Source organism: Bombus vancouverensis, chromosome 9 (genome assembly GCF_051014615.1).
Source record: "Bombus vancouverensis nearcticus chromosome 9, iyBomVanc1_principal, whole genome shotgun sequence".
NCBI lineage: Eukaryota > Metazoa > Arthropoda > Insecta > Hymenoptera > Apidae > Bombus > Bombus vancouverensis.
In genome coordinates this window covers 10,553,166-10,573,703 of record NC_134919.1, presented here as the reverse complement: position 1 = coordinate 10,573,703, position 20,538 = coordinate 10,553,166, and the positions used below count along the sequence as shown (strand labels likewise).

General features: G+C 37.9%; 2 protein-coding genes across 4 annotated transcripts in view; one reads left to right on the top strand and one right to left on the bottom strand.

Annotated features, from left to right (window-relative positions):
• The window catches only part of qin (tudor domain-containing protein qin), a 316,412-nt gene that overhangs the window by 262,189 nt on the left and 33,685 nt on the right, over nt 1-20,538 (bottom strand). The gene's annotated exons all lie outside the window — the stretch shown is intronic.
• LOC117163377 (uncharacterized) overlaps nt 1-20,538 on the top strand; it is a 67,153-nt gene that overhangs the window by 24,756 nt on the left and 21,859 nt on the right. The gene's annotated exons all lie outside the window — the stretch shown is intronic.

Below are 20,538 nucleotides of genomic sequence, written 5' to 3'. Positions count from 1 at the left end.
TGCTGTATTTCCAGCATATTGATCAAATTTACCATGAAAGTAAATGATATGACAGCTATGTGTAATAATGGATGAAAACAAAACGATTGTTTTTCTGTTATTAATATGTTAGTAACAATAAACGAAACTATATTAGGAAAGCTGCTTTCGATGCTAATAATATTTAAACGTTTTTCTACTTGTGCATTCATCGAATCCAGCTGTTAGAGATTTTAGATCTAAAAATCGTATAGTTCAAGCGTGTTTGCTGCAATAAGATTTTGCCTCTATTTCCTTTCGATCTCGCTTCTGCACCGCATAAGCGTTTCCAGGTTTGTACCTTGTACTCTCCCTTTTGTTCATCCAGTTCCGACACACGCGTTCCACGCGCAACAACCACGAAATTTTACGAGATAAACGTAGCTGTTTCAACTAGCATCACCAGTCCCAATCGATTCCACCTCCTTGTCGTTTGCTATTCCTCCGGCTTCAAATCGCTGAATTTGATTAAACGAACCTGGTCCAGGCTGCATGCTCTCTGCTTCATTGAAACGACACAGAGCATAGAGGCTCGCAACCGAAATTGCAAGCATCCTGATTAATCGTGCCTTTCGTACATCGTCTCTCTCATCGCCACAATGGGAAGTGCGTCTAAACGTTTCGTTGTATTGTGCACACTATCGCACAAAACTATCTGAGCACTGACCTATATTTAATACGATATGATTTAATTGCAAAATTACAGGTAAGAAAATTCAGAATGATTTTGTGCAGCGTTAGGAATCGTCTCTTTTTCCATTAATCGCAATATTATGATTTACGAACTTTGCTAAATATTGCTGTAAATTACCAATGTTATACTGCGATAATTCACTGGAATACAAATATGTTAAATGGCTAGGTTTCAGAAAAAACGTCCTTTTTCGATTTAATATCTTCCACTTCTAAAGACATTTGAACTTTTACGACATGTCAGCAAAGATTTTCATCAATTTTCATCTTAATACATTTCAATGAATATTTATTTTTTCAAATCTATATTTTCCAATCTTAATAACGTCAATGATTTCGAATGTGTAATGCATTGCGAATTCGTTTTGTCCATAAGAATTCCTATGTGTATAGAATTAACGGTATAAAATTACAAGGAATTGTTGAAGATTATATTTTAACACGTAACAAAATGTGTTAATTTGTAAATATTTCCTTTCATTATCCCAAATAACTCCTCAGTCGAAATAAAGCGCAGTTCAAGTGATCGGAGAAAATTAAACGTTTCCGAGCAACGAAGAACACCGACTGTACGTGTGATAGAGGTGTCACGAAGAGATAGCAAATAGCGAAATAATCCTTATCAATCATATCGAATATATTCGCTGACTGATGCCTGACAGAAGATTTTTAAGCAGAAGAGTGACAGTTATTTGGAACAGTTTTCAACTACTCAGATGTACGTACTTTACTTAATTGATAGACGCGAGAAAAAATCTGATATTACACTTCGTGAAAGATACACCGCGCTGAACAAAGCACTCCCATTGTCATTCTCCAATGTAAAAGAGGTAAATACAAGGAAGATCAGGAAAAGTTTAAAGATTCATTTAACTTTTTAGAAATTACAGAGACTTGAAATTGCCTCTTCGTTCGGCGAGCCTTGCTTGAACTTACAGGCCATGGAGACGTTAAAGATGCATCAAAGACAAGAATACTTAAAAATATGTCTTTCATTTACATTTCTTAATCGAATTTTCAGTTTCATTAAGTTACAAACATCTACCACTTACGTATTGAATCAGTGAAATAGAAGCTACATAAGTTGTGAATGATCAGTTGCTTTGTAAGATTTTATAGACAATGTTGAAGTAATTACTTCAAGGAAAACTCTACATCTTTTTCTTTTGTATACCCGTGACATGGACACCGCTGTTACGAAGAAAATATTTACACTTTAGTGAAGCAAAAGATTAAAAAAGGAGAGGCCCATATTATTGTGTCCTTGAATATGAATGTTGTTTTTGTGTTAGAAGGTCTAGAAACAAAAGAGCTATAAGTAGACTTTTATTGATGTTTCTTGTAACCTACAACTAGAGTTACACACCGAGGTTATTTTTCTGGCAATGTCTTTGGCTATAAATGTATCAACGTACTGCCTATCATTTCCTATTGTAATGTAACACTGCTAGAGTGAAGATCTGGATCATCATACATTATATCTATACTTATACTTATACTTCGATATATATTTCTATTAAAAATTCATCCACGCGTTCCTATATTAGATAACCTCAACAGACAAAAATATTGACCATTTAATACTTCGAACTACACATCAGAAACAAAATATCTGCTTTTTGTAAAGAGATTCTGACTGACTACCGTACTGTTATTCATAGCATATATCAATATATCAATTCCAAGCAATTATGTAAATAGATACCCTGTCGTATCATATTCGTTAGCTTCTATCTTTTCACTTTTCCAGCCTTTTTCTCCATCGTAGAATTTCGTTCTCGTAATCTAATCGTCAAGAAAGCAGGCTGATTCGTAGCTTCTTGTTAAGATTGCTCTTAAAGTTCAATCATTGTACGATGGTTGATACAGTGTAACCCGGGTACGTTCTCATTCTAGAATCCTCACTTCATAGAATCAACGTTACTTAAGTAAAATCAAGAAACAGAAACGACGTAAACTAAACCCGCAATTTACAAGTCATCTCGACAAGAATGAAACAAAAAGCAGAAAGAATCCGACAAAGGTACGGAAAATAAAAATATATGATAAACGAGAAGACACATTATACATTCTAGAACGTTAAATACGGTTCCAACGACAGCGAGGAAAGACAAGAGTCGTATATGACGAATATACCATAGTATCATGATGAATAGAGGTGTACATAGAGGCAACGATACATAGAGCTGAAGCACATAGACGTACGTATGTACGGATTGCAACGGCAATTAAGTTTTACGGTCCTGCATACAGGGAGAGGCGCCTGTTTCGAACGCGTTGAGTGCCGCTCGTAAAACCAGCTAGGGATAACTGCAGCGCACCCTGTTTATCCCTTTTCCCTTTTCCCTCATGGTGCAGGTAGACGAGAAACGCGTTGAGTATCGGCTACGAACGACCGTGCACACGCGGGGAAATTGCTGATAGGAAATCGATCAAAGCCACGACGATCGTCCTGCGTCGTGAGTCGAATTCGTTGCCCGTCGTTTCGCTGCGGATGCGAATTACGATCTCGCTCTTTTGTTTTGAATTAATTTGCCATTTATTTGAATGCTACCAGTATAGATGGTTTGTTTTATTAGCGATATATTTTAATTTTATATTTTATACTTAGTTTGGAGTTTTTCATGAAAATTTTGTAAATGTGCAATGAGTATTCTTTTTTTTTTTTTTTGTAAAATATTGTACAAGTATATGGATAAAATATTCTTCTGTCTTCGCGAATTATAGATTTTTTCCTCTGTTTCTCATTTAAGATCAGTATTTAGAAGAGATATATTTTTACGTACGTGGGATGCATTTCCATTAAAAATTGGCTAGTCAGAGGTAGGCTACTGAGAAAGTAGAGGATTGATTATTCTGCGAGATTACATCAGCAATTTATAATGTTTCTATAATATTTTTGCTGGTTGCACTTTTTGTGCAGTTAGAAGAACGTAATAATATTAAAGAAAATGTAAAATTTGAATTATGATTTTTGTTAGTTTTGAGAAAAAGTTCAATCTTGCTGTTCCGACTAATTTGATGATGGAACAGGAAGAATAAATTCCTATTTATCAGAGAGAAGAAATAAAGAATGCACATATTTTATTACTTCAGTAAATAACCTTGCTAAATAAATTTATTATATATATATATATAACTTTCTGGGATTAACCGTTGATAAAAAATATGTATATATAATGAAGCATGAGATAAATTGCAAGATATTTCAGACACAATCTATTTTTATTTAGTCTGTATGTATGTTTGTTTAACCAATTTCATCTTCCGCGTTTGAAGCAACCAAGCTTCTGTAATTTCAGTTTTATTACACAATTACTCGGAGAGTACCATGCTTGAGTTCAATGTTGAGCAATCAGATCCAAAGCATATAGTTGCGACCGTGTTTGATTACAGTGATCTTCTCGTAGCACCTGTTTATTCTAACGCAAGTGACTACTTCTTATTCAAATATCCTATTCTCGTGATATTTCAATCCTTTTAGGAATAACGAATCGGCTAACGAAGAATCATTGTCGTACAAATTAGATGAAAAAGCTCGATAATTCAAAAGCTAAATTGCTATTTATTGTAGCAACGCTAATGTAATCAATCTACGTTATAAATCCAATTTTACAATCAGCAATCTTCAATCGACCATAAATGATTATGCATTTGTAAAAAGTCTATTTACGTAGAGGCATACAGAACACCTATAACAACCGAAAATATACAAAACATTCGAAGCAAACTATAGATTCGTATTAAAACTTAAAACGTACCATAAATCTCTATATTTAGACTTGATAGAAATCTCTATTTTTTCCATTTCTTTAGTTTCACCTGTGAAACGTCTTAAGGAATAAAAAATCGCGGAATCTCTGACAATCGCTCATCTACGTTCAGATTTTACTACATCCGCGTATCGTCACCTTTCGCAATTTACATGCTCGCAAAGATATCACGTTTCCTGGTTAAGGTAAAAATATCTTTACAATTTAAATTTACGCGAGAGAAAGGCACAGAGAGAGGCCGTCAATTTCTCGAACGAACTGGTAATTCTATCGTTAATACATGACGACGGACGACCGAGCGGGGTTGGCGGCGGATATTCGATGGAAATATACATCATTTCATATCGTGGTGGAATCGTGACACATTGGACGGATCGACAGACGCATTATTATATTTCAAACGCACTAGAATCCATCGACGAAGGTTCTGATTGACGACAGGGCATACTGAAGCGCGCGCGAGGTCAATCCACCATCGAAATTCTCCTTGATGGCTTCAAAAAGGAAGCTAGCAATGTTTATAAGCGTTACGAATATTTACGTATACTTACAGAAAGCAAGATTATCCTCAGAAACGATTAGAAAATCTCTTAAACTTAGGGAAGCTCTTAGAACCTCCAAGAATTATTATATTTTTATTATTGTAGAAAAATTATTATATTAAGTTTGAAGCTTATATAAAGATAGATGGAGTAACACAAGAAAATATTTTGACGCTTATAGAAACTTTTTGCTAATATATTATAGAAGGAAAGCTATTAAAACCTTCAAGAATTATTATATTTTTATTATTATAGAAAATATTATTATATTAAGTTTAAAGCTTATGTAAAGATTGATGGAGTAACACACGAAAATATTTTGACGCTTATAGAAACTTTTTGCTAATATATTATAGAAAACATTTCGAAATTTCACCAGCACTGTAATGAGACACGGCTGTCATGACTACATTGGTAAAATTTGGAAACAATCTGAAGATACATAAATTGCAAAATATTTATTACAGATAAATATCGAGGATTATTAATACAATGAATAATTAACTGTTTAAATACTCGTATGATCTACGAAATATACGCTTGTATTAAATATCTTGTAATTTCTGTATATACATATAATTTGTTTCAAAGATTATCAATATACTCATAAGAGTCTCATAACAGCGTTAATGAAATTTCAAAATGTTCCACGTAACACACATAATATATTCATGAAATATCTCATCACTTATCATCATCTCATCGTGAAATATCACTTCTCACAAATTCTCGCATAAATGCAAAATCGATTAATCGTTTTCTTAATAATTTAAATCAATCGACAGAATTCACATGATGTCGGAAGATATCCTAATGTATATCCGGATAGCAAGGAAAACGGATAAAAGATTGTTGGTAAGAAAAGCTAGTTTGTAATAATAACCGCAGTTAGTATAAAACTTTCCTTGCGAGAACATGATAGCACCGAAAATGCGCCTAACTTCGGCTAACAATCAACTTAAAATTCGCGTGGGGAATTGCTCTAACGGAGAGTTGAAAAATTGGACAACTTTATCCGCGCTCTCGGCCGTGAAACTGTGCTTAACAGTTGATCTCACTTCGAGAACGCCGGGGACTTCCATTACAATCGTAACAAACCCTAATTCTATTTCGATACGTAGAGAGTGGATATTTGTACATTTATGAACAACTTAAAGATGCAAAAGTATATGGAATATACTTTTTACGTAGTATATACACTTTATACGTAGAAATATTCAAAGTACACCGAGTACATGTTATAATATCTGGTGAGTAAAACAAATTCCTACTCCTTTGTTTACGTTTACGTTCTTCTAACTTCGCAAAAATTTGTATAACCATCCTGGACGACTATGTCCTACGTAACAAACAGACCGGTACATACAGCGTGGCGTCATTAGTATAAGATGCAGCGTTGGTAACTCGTAATTTATCATCGAGCAGAAAAGAAATCGACCAAGCTAAGACACAAACAAGCCTGTTCTATGGAATTAAAAAAATATGTAAATCCAAGACATGGCGAGCCCATCCATCTCTGCTGAGCAATAAAAGCTCATCAATCACCTGGCAAGGCAAAACAGAAAGAAAATTCCTATTGCAAAGGGGATGATAAGCGATCGTAGAAGACGAAAGATAGGGGATGAACGAGGAATAAGGAGAGAAGAAAGAGAAGAAGCGCGAGACAAAGCACGGGAGAACGCGTGTTCGATTGCTAGAAGAGTCTTCCACTCCTCGTTCCCTCTCGAGCAATTATGCATAATAGGGGTAGCAGCTGGCCCGTAGCCAGGTCTACCTGTTGCACGAGAGCCGAATCGCTCGTCGGCGTGAAACTACGGCGCCGTTCAAGAGGCCGTTCCCGAGAGGGTGGAGGCAGGTCATTGTGAAAGAAAGAGACCACGCGGTCGATTTAGGGTCGGATTTTTGGCGTCCCGCACGAGAAAGCCTGCCGGGACGATGTCAGAGGGTCACGAGTTTCCATACAACCACGACATTTCCGTATACTCGGTGTACCGTGCGATATTGGATATCGATAGCGTACATCAGGCGGGTAAGTTGGACGGATCGTTGTGAGCTGAGTTGGTGAAACTAAACGATGGTAACGTTTAATACGGCTTTTAGTTGTTCTCGAGATCGAGTGCTTGTTGATACAGCTTATTGATCCAGAGTTACTTGTGAATGTACGTGGTTGGAAGTTGTGTGAGGTAACGGAAAGAGCTAGTGGATGCATCAGCTCTTTGTGGCTCTATGTCCAACTAGACTTCATATTCTATTTCATACGATTCTTCTTAGTTTTCATACGTAAAATGTACTCTTTGGCGTTATAGACGAATTTAGCAGAAGTATACAAACATAGGTGTGCCTTTGATTAGGAAAATGTAAATATTCGTTGAAATTATGCACAGGTTTTGAAAGTAGTTCATCGTGTATGAATTAGTTAAAATGAAATGTCAAACGTTAGCAGAAAGGGTCAATCAAAGGATTGACTTAATACACGATATTTGAATTGGTGCAATCGCACGAACCAGTTATTTCATTCGTTCGCTGGCTTGTCAATATAAAATTGAAACATTTGGTTGTTTGAGAAGCTCACTCCGTTGCAGTATATATTTGACATTGTTTGAACAGAATTATTTATATAAAAAGTAGTCGATATTTGTTAAGAATGTATCCCTGTTCACATTCTAATCTTTGTAAAACATTTCTTTCGTGACAGGAAACTGAAAACATTAGAAGCTCGCAAAAACTAGAAGTTAATTTAACACGAAAGATAAACACTGAGATATAACGAAGATGTCTGACTGAAGTTTCAGAAATTCACTAGAAGCAAACCTTTCCTATATCGATTGAAAAATTCGTTACACTTTCGACGAGTTTTAGAAACCCAAGAAAGATAAATCTTCTCCATATTGATTTCTAAATTCGTTACGCTTTTTTTAATAATAACGCGAGTTTCAGTTATATGTAACACGGAGAACGAAGTTTAAAAGCAAATACAAATTGAATCTCATATTTAAACATTCCGCTAACTGTTGTATACCACAAAATACATTTCGAGCTGTATAAGCAACGTAAATATCAACAAGTTTCGACCAATCAGACTTCCACCTTACCTGCTGTTTCAAACCTGCCTTGTGCCAGCCCGGTAGCGAATTGAAATTGATGTTAACAATCTGGCGCGCGATTTTACCCGCTCGAAACTTATAAAAAGGTGGGCAATTAGGTCGTGACTTCCGTTAATTGTCGAACGGAGAGTAGATGGCCGCGAACTCGGCAAACTTTCGCAATTAGCAGTACCATTGGCTACCTTGTACAATTATATTAAAACTGTACACGGTAACAATTAATTATACCGACGGCTTTATATTTGGAATTTCTCGCACACTAACTGGAGAACCGACAACGCTTCGCTAGTACGTACGCACGCGCAAACGTCTGTATGAATCGCGTGATCACAAAGACCGGCGTTGTTGCTGCGCTCGCTGAAAATTTCTATTTTCCAACCCCTTGCTCTTTCGTCCCTCTGCTGAAATCTCTCCAACCCTCCGATAACCAGATGCATAACAATACGGCATAGTTAGCGATTCAATTTCTAACCGCAATAATGGGCAAACAAATCGTTTGCGGATTAAACTTTAACAGGCTGCTAACTGGAATTTGGACGGGAATTAGACGAAACATGATTGAAGGCATACCATCTGTCGACAATCAGATTAGTATCCGTAGCTTTAGATCGAGTGTCCCTTTTTTCGTGTTTCTGTGCCTTATTCTCATTTTTTTATTCGTTCGTTAGTGTTTTGTTTGCGACAGAAAGTTTTGACGAATATTGTTAGAATAACTATGAAGCCAATATATATTACTGTTAGGGAAGATCTGACTCGAACTTTAGTTGATACTAGAAATTATTTATCTTTAACCCTTTGCACTCCTATGTCGAGTGTGACTCGACGTCACTTTTTATCTCAGGAGCTCCTTTGTCGAGTCCCACTCGACATTCTTTCATGTCCACTTTTTCTCGTGAAACGTGCGAAAGAAAACCAGGATTGCATCCTGGAAATTGTTTCAAGATATATCATACACTTAAAAATCACAAAATACAACAATAGTGTGAATAAAACTGGTATTTAAGTGAATTTGTTTCTTCCTTTATTTATTTAAATCGTCTTATTTTTTAGTTAAAGTAAATTTCAAATAAGACATTTAAAAGCGTTGAGAGCTGCTGGTAACGAAATTGAAATAAAATTCAGAGTGCAAAGGGTTAACGTGTACCTATATTGTAGGCCAATTAAGTTTAAATTAATGTTACAATTAAGACGAGACTGTGACTACGACTTCGTCATTCAAGATACGTAGACGAGTAAAGTTACATTGTACAGGTTGTTGCGAAATAATGAATCATCGTATTTTAAATATGGAAAATAATAAAACTTTGGTTTCCAAGTGGCAGCGGATAGGACATTTCGCTTAAGGAGGGCAGTACGATAATTAATACTTAAGGATCTTCGCTAAAAAATCTTGGCGAGCGTGTAATAAATCTTGCCGAGCAAAATCCTACTATTATAACTCTTTTATACTCTTTTATATATTCCGGAGCGGAATTCTTTTAAAATGATACGAGAGTGGATAAGAAAGATATAAGGTCTGCAATGGGGAACTATAGGAAATGACTTTCGCCGGGCGGTTTCTCGGTTTTGTAAAGGTTGGAAGCGTTCCAATCTTAGACAGAGAAATTCCTGACGCGATAAAAACCTCGGCAGAATGACAATGGTGTTTACGAGGAAGAAACTTAGCGTCAGCGGTGATTAACGGAGAAGTTCCTATTTAAAAAGCTGCACCAGAGCTCGTTTTTTGCCATTACCATACTACGTTGCCAAATATTTGTTTTTCTCCGTACACGTTTGCACTTTCCTGAATAACTGAGATGAAAGTGTTCCGTGGTAAGAAGGTGGGTAAAAGTGGCTGACTGATGAAGAGAAGATATCAATCAAAGTATGAGACAGTGTCAGGAATAAGTCTATGTTCCTCAGTTTATGTAACAATTTGGTAGCCACGCGTACTTTAATCTATCAGTTGATCGTTCGTAGGTGTATTTAGTGTTTCGGTGTGTTCTATCTTAACTGGATATCGTTAACAATTTACTGTCGTATAGAAAAATGTTTGGAGAAAAGACGGCTTAGAATTCAAGGATCTGATCTTAAGTATTCTTTTCTCTTTTCTTTTTTCCTTTACAATGTCTTCCTTAATATATTTACTTATTACCAGACGATATCAATAACTTTTCTTCGCTTCACTTACAAAATATTATATCGTACGAAATTTAGCTCTACTTGAGTTATGTCTAATCTAAACAAGATTCTAAAATATATAACCCGAATATCGATATCTAAACATCTAATTGTATATCAAACTATAATTAACAAATTTCTTCGTATGAAAATTCCATATAACTTTAATAATTTATTTAATTATATCTTGCCTAATAGTAACCTTAATAACATGTAATTTCCATGATAAGCAATTACATCGGAAAAAATCACCTTATTACGTCAGATTCTAACAATCCGTAGGAGAATCCAGACGATTCCAGACGAATTCTCCCGTGGAATTTTCCACAATGACCTTTACCTTCGATTCGAATTCTCATCGCGTTTCAACCCTTTCGAAATTTTACAACATCCGCGCCGTGTTCTCGCGGAAGCCTGTTATTCGGCTGAATTCCACAGATAACTAGCGTTCCTCTTTACCATTTCCACGAAAATTCCAGCTGACGACACATAGAGCTGTAAAGAAACATCCTAAGGAGAGATCATTGGCGCGCGTTCGCATCAAAGTCGGGAGACAGAGGGTCGCGCAACGAGCGGCATCAAAATTAGCGAAACTTCAGTCACTTGCGCACCCCGTATAAACGAGCGGAAATCTATTTCAGTCGAGGAATACGAGTGCTCGCGCGACAAATAGACAGATATGAAAGGGGAGGCGCGGACGAGGAAAAAAGGAATGATACAACGACGACGACGACGACGACGACGACGACGACGACGACGACGACGACGACGACGACGACTATGACTAAGATAAGGAAGAAAAGACGAGAAACGTGGCGAAGAAGAAAGAAGAAAAGCAGGAAAAATAGAAAAGAAGAAAATAGTCGGCGTTCTAGAAGAAGAGAAAAGGTGGATACCGAAAGTCAGAGATGAGACGATGCGAATAATTGAAATTTTCCAGAACGAGAACTTAGCTTCTGTTCGTTGGAGTCTCGCTGAGTGCAACGAGGAACGTGTACGTATCTCCATCGATCTCTGACTCTGACTCATGCAAACATCCGCACCGCGTCTAACCGTCGTCGTCGACAGCCTTTTCAATGCGACAGGGAAAATCTGAAGGGGCTGTGGAACCCGGTATCGCCACGCGCAAAAGTGGAATAGCCGTTTAGAGCGGCGAAGAACCGTGAAAACGCGGTCCTTGCACGTTGGATCTGACCTGAAAATAGAGAGGCGACGATGCTTCTAACGCGAAGGCAGAAAATTCAGAATAACGAGGCTAGAACGAAAATGAGAATCGAAGGAAATGTGGGTACTTTGATCTTCAGGAATTATTGTCACGCTGTTTGGTTATTGGAAACTTGCTGAACAGTTTTATGCGCTGCGCGTACGCTGATTGTTGAAGTGAAATCAAGAGAAGGAAGATGCGATATTTTAGACACTAAGCTTTGTTAGTATGGAAAGGAGTTGATAGACGATTTTTATTTTCTCCTCTAAAATGAAAGTTTAAAAAATAAATTACATATACTAATCTCTTCGTCTAAATTATTACAAAAAACACGTCGATAATTCTTAATACGTGTGTTGTTCTCGAATTCTGTCGTTCAAAAATGTCTTGTGTCTGATGAATACATGAAAAAGTTGTTCTCGATACACGTGATCGACGAAGATATTTTCTGTTTATTCAAATGCACAATCTTACGAGAATTTCGAGACAAAAAGAAAGTGGAAACGCGTTACTCTCAACGTAACAATGACATCCAATAACGAATCTGTTCTCAAACTTTGAACAGGCTCTATTGGATTTCCATTAACCTTACGTTTCATCATAATCAACCGTTCGAGACGATAAATCTTTCACGAATAACCCGGCATCGTACGATAATTATCCTCGTTCATGCGGATCGTTTCTTACCTGTCTCTCACTCTTCCGATATCTCGTATCCAGCATAAAAATGCGTATCGAGAAGCCAAGCACTCGTTGGATGCCAAAGGAGACTCGAACTCGTCGTCTGTCTGTCGAGTAACGCAATTACGGAGCCCGAGTCATCGGAATGGAAATGTTTCGCGACGAATTGTCAGGATGCTGGACCAGAAACTCGCAGGCGACGACAAAGAGTCTAGCCTGGTGATTCCTGTCCTCCGCGAGGCGTCGCGGAAATAATAACGATGCTATTCCACCGTCGGGACAATGGGTGCCGAAGTGAGAAGAGGCAGACAGAGAAAGAGAGAGAAAGCGCGCACGAAAAAGAGAGGAAGAGACAGACAGAGAACAGAGAGAATTACCGAGCAGGAAAGAAAGATTTAGCGGAAAGCGTTAATTAGCGACACGTCGCAGGAATGTGGATACTATTAATTGGCAAGCCGAACGAAGTTGGCCATTTAGAAACCGCAGTCGGCTAGCGTTCGTAACGTTTGTCCTCTTAGCCACGATAGAAACTGCGATCACGCCGCCTCGAGAATTCCCATTCACCCTCTGTCAACGTGTTTGCATAATGTATCCCCAGTCGTACACGCGTCTACGTATGTAGAAACGCGGCATAAAGACAGCCGTTAACCCGAAACACGCCAAGTCTAACGTTATACGCGGACACACTTTCTCCCTCGTGCTTTTGTATATCAGTGTCCATCGTTTTGCCACTGCAGCCATCTCTAGCTCTGCGCTTTCCAACGACCTCCCCAAGGCACTGTGTCGACGCGATTTCGACCTTGGTGTCGGTGTCCAGCCGACAACCGAGTTTCCAGCCAAGGGAAAGGCGAGTGTCTCTGTTTCCACGATGCTCGGGGACGCAAGTGAAATTAGTAGCGTTCGTGGTCAGACTATCTGGCTCGTTTGCAATCTGACAAGTTTGTTACATAACTAACGCCGTCTTTCAGGCAAATCTCGCTGTTTATTGGCGCCATTGCCTAGAATATCCTCGCTTCTGCTAAGCTGAATTGCATTTACGAGTTTGCTCGTCGTGGCGTACTGTTTTTAACGAAGCACGCTGTTTTTATTGGCAGTGTTAAAATAATGTTTCTACGAGTTTTCGTTTTATGGACGAGCGATACAGATATCGCGTCTTTCGATTTAAAAAAAAAAAATTTCGGTTAAAAAAACGGGTTAACGAATATTGTAAACCCTAACGAAGTTAGAAGCTTCGTTAGAACGGTTCGACATTTCGTAGACATTTCGTTCCGCGTATTGTTTCCGATTAATTTTCTGCAAACACTCGTTTCCTCGTTTTCCTGCCATTAACAGCGATTACTTGAATATTTAAGACATTCTTGTCGTCCATTCCGAATCAAATAGCACTGTTTAGGTACAATACTAAAATAGTTTGCACACAATTATTCGAAGAAAGTTAACTCTCCATCGTTCGTCAGATTTCTTCAACCGTTCAGCGTTACATCGTACTACTTTTATTCTTAGTAACAGGACTGTACGTTTTTCTGCTTCGTTGCGGACAATCTGCGTTACGTTACCTTGTATTTTAATATTTTCCAATATCTGAATAATTATATCAATGACCAAGTTCAGTTTTACGCAATCTAGAAATGGAAGAAGAACATTATTCGACGATAAAATATCAAAGCAAACCGAACTGTTTTCAGTTGTTTTACATCGACGCAGGTTTTGCAACGAGATAATTGAGGATTACGATCGCAGGGAAGTTAAAGCCACGAAGATAAAAATGTCTATAAATTGCATTCTCGAGGAAATCTACTTATTTATCGAAACGATAGAAACGTCGATAAAAATCGATGATAGCGATATTGATTTTAAGGCGATTGCCGGCAGATTCGTTTTAAGCAACACGAGCAAACATACGATACGTATCACCATGGTCCCCTTGCTACTTCAACTTCAGGCTGGTAAAACGATCGAATCCGATACACGACGAAAAGGAAAACGCGCGGAAATTACATAACGTGGCATTCTCGACACGTTTAGCACGTAAAGTATCGATCGTGCAGAGGCACGAAAAATCTAGCTCGGTCGGAAGTAAAACCGTAGCAACCGTGGACACCGTAAAATCAGCGGACCAAGACCGGACCAACTGGCCCGTTCGTTCGCTTTCTCTCGGGCTCCCTTGTTACGTCCATACGATAATAAAGAGCTGCCATAAAGACTTTCTCGATCCACCAAAAAGTCCAACTTGCGTAAAAAAAAGCGCGTTGCCGCTAATCATTCTCGATTAAGAGTGAATGAACGCGCTGAACTTCCAAACTAGTTGCATTATTCCAAAGATAATCGGGTGCACTCTTTCGAGGCTTCAACGTTTCTATTTTGCCAGTAAATAATATAGCCACAGACTACGACAATTTCTTTGTGAATGTCTTATCACTTGAATTTTCGATCGACGTAGTCTTCGTTCGTTAATAATTACAACGTCCGTGAAAATATTGAACATAGAAGCGTTATTTGATTATTTAATATCAAGAAAACAACTATTCGAGGGGCAGCGATAATTTCCATGTACGACGCGTACAATTTCTAACCAAGAATACGATTAAAATAATATTTATTGTTCCAATAAAGACCTATATGACATAACAATAGCAAGAAACCGTCAGCTTTTACGTGATTCTAAATGAAGAGATGTTTGGAAACACTGTTCGCCGTTGCTATTGCAAAAATGGATTTACCGAAATAATATAACTTTTGTTATGTTATAAATCGAATGGTTGACTGTTCCAAAGAAAAGAAAATTAATCCAGCACTCAGAAACATAAAATTCGTAGCTCGTTACGCGGTGTGTTGACAGAATGTTGATGAAACGACGTAAATAGTCGGAGGACCCTTTTACCGGCGGCTTGTCGTTTTATTCGGCGCATCAAGTCAACATCCACTTTGTTCCCGTCGTTTAAATTCTATTTGAACTGCCGTCTTATTGTTGCTAAGATTCGTGCCAAAGCGTGCAGAGGAACAAGCCTGCGAGAATCTCGTTCGCGTCATTGTTTCAGCCAAGCGGGACAATTATGCATTACGACTGCGCGCTAATAAGCACCCGTGATCGCGTACTAATCTTCTACCCTTTAAATTCATCCTGAATTATCGTAGCGACTTTGTTGACGACAACAAAAGCGGCGCTAACGAATGCCCCGTAATGCGTAAAAGTGACGTCCTCGAATTAATACTTGCTTTTCCAGTGATACTATTTCGATGTAAATCTGATAGTATGGAATCACCGATCAAATTTCAAGCAGGAACCTACAACGCAATTTTATTTCGTGCTTAATATTTGAGTATAGTAATAGATTCTGTACGCTACAATACAAAATGCATATTTTATATTTGGTATTCCATATTTCATATTTTACATTCTCTATAATTTTATTTGTACAACTATATATTTGGTATTTTCTATAGTTTTACTCTATATGCTTTGTATTCGATATTTTCTATAATTTGGTTTCATATATCCCATACTCCACGTTAACTGTAAATTTCCGTAAATTACATGCTACATTACATACTATTTTATATTTCATTCTATACTTTGTATTTCTCTGTACTTTGATTATACTTTTTTTTATATTTCTATGACCCCATTACACATTTTATTCGACGTTTGTTCAATTAGGGATTACAAAATATGTTGTAATATCAGATCGTAGCTGATCCCTTCAGTTGTTAAATTTCTCTAACAGATTTCGTAAACACACGAAGCACACGAAGGCCAAGGAAAATAATATTAAATCGGAAAAAGAATGTGAAATTAAGAGTGGCTTTCGATTTAAACTTTCGAGCATTGTATGGCGTAGTCGATGTTACTGATATTACGTTCTTGTTGTGGAACGGAATGATAATTTGGATGGTTCTGGGCGTAGAAAGTGGTTTAATTAATGCGAATATTTCGAATGAAAATGCTGCTAAGAAGCGACGTGCATTGTGCGTGACACAGTACAGTTTTAAGTGTACGTATTATTACTGCTGGTTCCAAGTTAAATGTATCGACTATCCGGAGAATAAAAAATAGAGCAATTAGCGAGGACTTTCGAAATGGAAACTCATCGACTTCATGATTTAGCCGCGTTATAAAGAGACAAATGTCGATGTGCCTCGATAAGTTTGATTACACCCGTTGTTAACATTAAGCGAGTATTACGTGGTGAAACATCGATCGCGTGTAATCTCGAAGAACGATACTAATTCAAAAAAATATTCGCTTCTGAAAGAGATAGTAAGCCCTACTTTCAATCATTAATTCGTCAATAATTTATATATTTTTGCTCAATTTCGAATATTGTCGATTTATTAAGAAACGAGCTGCGATATAATTGCACGAACTCAGTCTGATTAAAAGTACAAAATAAAAAAATATATTACGATAGTAGATAAATTATAGAATATAATTTAAAGCAATCGAATCGAATATAGAATATAATCTAGAACAAATACCACGATTCGAAAGAGATAGCTCGTCATGGTTCGATAAAATACTTAATCTTCTTCGAACTTCGTAAAATTATAGGATTTAGCTGAAAGAAACGAATTATTGAACGAATTATTTCTCTTCGTGATCGCGATATGAATTCAATAGAATCCCATAATGTGAATTGATAGAATTCATAAAAGAATTTCAAATTGACTAGAAAGAAATAGAAGTAAAATATCGAAAAATCGATCAAAGTAATCAAATGCTTGCGAACAATGGAATACATATACATTGGATGGAATATATTTGTAACGTAAAATAGGACGCTGAATGTACAAATCATCGACGAGTCTTAATTTAACAGATGCATCGTCACTGACGTCGGAATCATTCGAAGCAAATGGTTCGAAGCGAATAGTTCGAAGCGATCTTTAATTAAGCGACGGAGGCGTATCGTTTTGCTCGACGGCTGCCCCGCTGTCTCTCTCTCTCTCTCTCTCTCTCTCTCTCTCTCTCTCTATTAGATATTTTCCTCTTTTCCATTTGCCTGATCTACGTGGCCCACGAACCGCGCCGTTGCTGCTACCCTTTAGCGCGAATCAATTCACCGGGGCGGAAACAAGCGACACAAATATAAGAGAGGTAGCCTTCGATTTCTAAGAGTGCACAATGGCCGATGCGATCATTAGCACAAAGCGCGCGCCTACAGCCATGCAAATTGCACGGCAACCGGAAGCCAATTATGATGGCCAGGGCCTTTGATAGTTTATAATGCAATTAGAAAACGCTTGCCTCCTCCCTCACAATTCTTTCGCTTTTCATCCCCCTTCTCGACGAGCTGCTACTCATTCGCGACAATGTCTTCGTCGCTTTTTAACCGTCGTGGCGCGGAAGTTGGCCTTTTCTTCTCTTCCGTAGCGGTCGTTTTATCGTGAAAAACAAATGTTCACGTTTCCGCGATCCATCCACCGGAGAATGTTTCTCTGGAAACGCTGTACTCGAACTTCCAGCTGCATTTTGAAAGGAACAGCCATTGTGCGCGTTAAACCGCGTTTTCGTCCCAAATAAGTATTACTCTATTTCGTTTATTTCTTTCTGTATCCTGGCCTTTCCTTATGGTTTCTTCCAATTGTTTACGTAAACAGCGACAACGTTCGAAAAGGGAAATGCAGAGAGCGGTCTTCTTACGTTCGGGTCTACGTAGTGGAATGCATGACGATTCGAAGAAGTGGTGTAATCAGGAAATACGTGAGTTTTTGCGAACAATTGAGTTAGGAGTAATTTTGTTTAATTTGTTATTTGCAACCCTTGTGCAAGAATGGAGAGAATACTTGACGAGAACTGGTCCGAGTATTTGTATTACATGTGGTATAAAATATCACACGATCCAACATCCATCGTGTCTAATTATCATATTAATCGCAATCATACAGTCTACGATGATATCTTGTAACAAATGTAAGTGCATAACGATACTACTATTCTTCTCAACTGTGTGCGTAACTGTTGTAACTCTATTTAAAATTCCGTGGCGACATTATTCCGCGAGACTCTGGTCTATGAACTACAAATCTATCAGAACTTTGTCGAATTCTACGTGCTGAGAGTCTTTAAAACCTCGTGTGCTCCCTTGACACGAAAAATCGGTGAAAACCACGAAAACTAAATCATCCTAACTTTCCAGTCCATCTAAGTCATGCAAACTTTGACACGCTAATGGTCAAAAAATGAACTATTAATCCTGAAAATAGGATCCAAGAAGAACCGAATTCGTTCTATTTCTTAACGACTCGAGAAACGGATTAAAGCTTCACTTCCTAAACAAAGAATTGCAACTAACACGTTTGTACATTAGCTCGCCAAGAACAGTCGCAGAAAGGAACAAAAACAATTTCCATTTCCATAGAACAATCCCTGGTACCGGTGGAAGAACGACTAGTTACCAATCCGTAGTTTGTTATGGGGGGGTGGTGCGATGTTGGCGAAACCAGAAACGAACCCCCGTGGAGCAGGAGGCTTAGCCACAGCGCGGAACAACGAAAGCTCAGAGTTTCGACCAATCGATAGGCGAGTGACCATAGGGAATCGACTAACTTAGTTCGTGGGATAAGCACCCATACACATAGAGTCGGTTACTGGTGTTACTCGGCTGTTCTTCTATTAGCAACATCAACACTATCGCCATAGATATACATGATGCATATTGCCGACCATAAGTAGATTACGGATACTTGCACTAAAATATTATGTTATCCGAAAAGTTTCTCTCGTTTTATGAGGAAATAATAGACGCACAATGTTTTTTGTTTTATATTATTTTGTCGAATTACGTACGATCTATTTTATTCTGTTGAGATAAACACCGCAACATTTAACAGACTTGGTTTCGCGTTTGTATGAAAGTGCACTGTTGTAATTTATTTATTTTATTATTGCTTAGTCTGTGCCTTTCGGCTTTGGACGAACTTTCGGTTTTACATCTCTTATGTCTATTTCTCTTCTTATATGTCTATTTCCTCTCTTTTCCACTCTATTCTATTGCACTCCCTTAATTATTCTATCTCTAAAAACTAAAACTAGAAACCACAAATTAACAACTAATGCCTAAAAACTATTGCAACTTTGGTCTTTAGCCTCCTTGCTGTGCATCCTTCCTGTCATTTGCCCTGCTCTTCTCTACTATTGCTTTCAGTTCTGTTAAACCTTCTCCAGCCTCATTTAGCGTTTTTCCTATGTCCTTTGGTCCTCCCATTATTTCACATTCTCCTATTACATGTCTCAGGTCTTCTCCTTTCCTTCTACATAGTCTGCATTTTTTTTCTCCCTCTTCTTTCCAGTATTCCCTTGCTTTGGTCTCGTTTCCACATCTGAATCTTGCCAGTATTCTTCTGTCCTTCCACTTCATCCTCCCTTCTAAGTACTTTGGTAATTTTTCTTTAGCTATATTTCTGTAGTGTATATTATATTTGGATTCCCTTATCATTTTCCCCTCTCTTCTGCTTCTCTCTTTCTTCTTTCTTCTATAATTTGGTCTGCTGTCATCCTTTCTTGCCCCTCTCCTGCTTCTATCTACGCCCCTCCCTTTCTCATCTCTTCTAGTCTCTTATTTCTCTTTCTTGCTCTTTTCCCTTCATGGCCATTTCCCCAGTTTCTCTCTCTTTCCTTTATGCACTCCTTTACTAATTCCTTTTTTGATTCTAGGGCTTTCTCTTCATACCTTGCTGCTCTTTTTAATGCTTTTTCTTTTATTTCTATTATCTTGCATTCTTCTATCAATATATAATTTGGTGTTGTCATATCTAAGCCTAATATCCATTTCGCATATTTTCTTTCTACTCTATCTGGTCTTTCTTCCGAAAGAAGAAATCTTCAGAAAGATCTAAAGCGCAACCACCAACATTGGACATTTATTCGTTACACATTCGTCGCAACAAATTTTCTCTTACTTCTAACTTATTTCTAAAATAAAGCTGCTAGAAACGATCGTTTGAAGCGATAATTTTAAACAATAGACCCAACTACCCTTTCCGACTAAATTTCAAGATCACTTGCGATAAATTCGCAATCACGCTTCCGGAAACTGCGCTAGAGTCACGGACGAGCATTTTCAAGAAAGCGTTTAACCTGTGTATCGTCACGAGCTCGCGTAAGTAACGTGCGTAGGATATGCAACGAGGCGTCCGTGTCAAAGAATCGCCGCGTTTCCGCGACATTAGCAGCTCACCCCTGTGTCTCATTCGCTCACCCCTGTGTCTCATTCGTTCACCCCTGTGTCTCATTCGCTCACCCCTTCCCTTAGTGTCATTTCCCAAATTCGATTTTTTATCGTGAGCATCGTGTGCACCGATGCAGCCTTTCGAACAAACAGGACAAGCGAAAATTGATGCGTATTGCGCGTTTTAGTTCGTTA